Source organism: Octopus bimaculoides, chromosome 27 (genome assembly GCF_001194135.2).
Source record: "Octopus bimaculoides isolate UCB-OBI-ISO-001 chromosome 27, ASM119413v2, whole genome shotgun sequence".
Taxonomy (NCBI): Eukaryota; Metazoa; Mollusca; class Cephalopoda; order Octopoda; family Octopodidae; genus Octopus; species Octopus bimaculoides.
Genome location: NC_069007.1, coordinates 19,969,576 through 19,970,878, shown reverse-complemented (window position 1 = coordinate 19,970,878; position 1,303 = coordinate 19,969,576).

The window sequence follows — 1,303 nt, the reverse complement described above, 5'->3', positions numbered from 1 at the left end:
ATATATATATTTGTTTGCTTTTTTAGTTGCTTGTTTTTGTAGCCTTCATGAATAAAGAAGAGTGTGCATGTGTGTGCATGTGTGTATGTGTGTTATAAAAAAAAAACGTGTGTATGCAGCACAAAGAGATGCAGTTGCTAAGTTACAATGAAACCAAGCTAACAGATCCACCTGTGGCAGAAGTGGAGACTGGCGGTGGTGGTAGAGGAGGTGATGGGTGGCAGGGTATGTCTTTGCTTTTGTAAGGCACTCAGAAGAACAAAAAAAAAAAAAAGATTTTCCATTGTTGGAAACGGTTCAGTTGTTTGATTTGTCTTTTCTCCAAATGGACGTTGTTCAATTTTTGTTAAAGGAGAGGGTCTTTTTATTTATTTATTTATCGTAGACCCCTTTCCAAGAGGCCCTGTTCACAGAAGCTTTATTTATTTATTTTTTTGTTGCTTCGAGAGGGCCTCTAGCATTTCACTGATAAAAGGTTTTCTTTGTTCCTTCAACAGGACCTTAATAATGAAGAGAAAGAGGCCCATACCTAGTGGTATTTATGCTTCCTTTGTTACTTGCTATTTTTTCTTTATCACAGCCTCCGAGGATATTTTAAAAGAGTCTACTTCACAAGGTCCCCAGTGATGACAACACCATCCTGGGGCCATGTGCTTTTAGCAAGGCCGAGAAGGGCAGTGTTTAAGAGTCTCCATTGTCAGCAGTGGATCCTGGGGCGATGATAAATACTTCCTCTGGATTGGCAGAAAGGCATTTTAGAGCAGAGAGTGGAGTTTTGTTTATGCAGTCATAACGGCCTCTGGGGATAATCTCAAACTCATCTTTGTGTAGAAAGAACTTCAGTTGTTGAAGTTTTATAAGTAAGTCATTATGTGACCATCCTGTCGGAAATGAGTCAAAGCAATCCTTCCAAAAGTAGCCAAAATTGAGTGAATCTCATATCTCAGTAATTGGAGAAGAGATATGTTCTAAAAAGAAGACTGTCTCAGGAGACACATTTCCCCCAAGAGACACCCAATGGTAGGATTTGTTTCATACTGTCATATATCTTGAAACACTCTGTATTAAGGAGTGTTACTTTTCATTCTTGTGATTCTTGTAGAGGTATCCAAGTACCACGAATGTGACATAAATTTATTTTATCTGCTGCTTCTATCTCTCACTCTTTTTACTTTGAGTATATGTGTGTGTATTAGTATACATATTACCCAGATAACATTATATATATATATATATATATACACACACATATATATATATACATATATAAATATATATATATATATATATATATATATATATA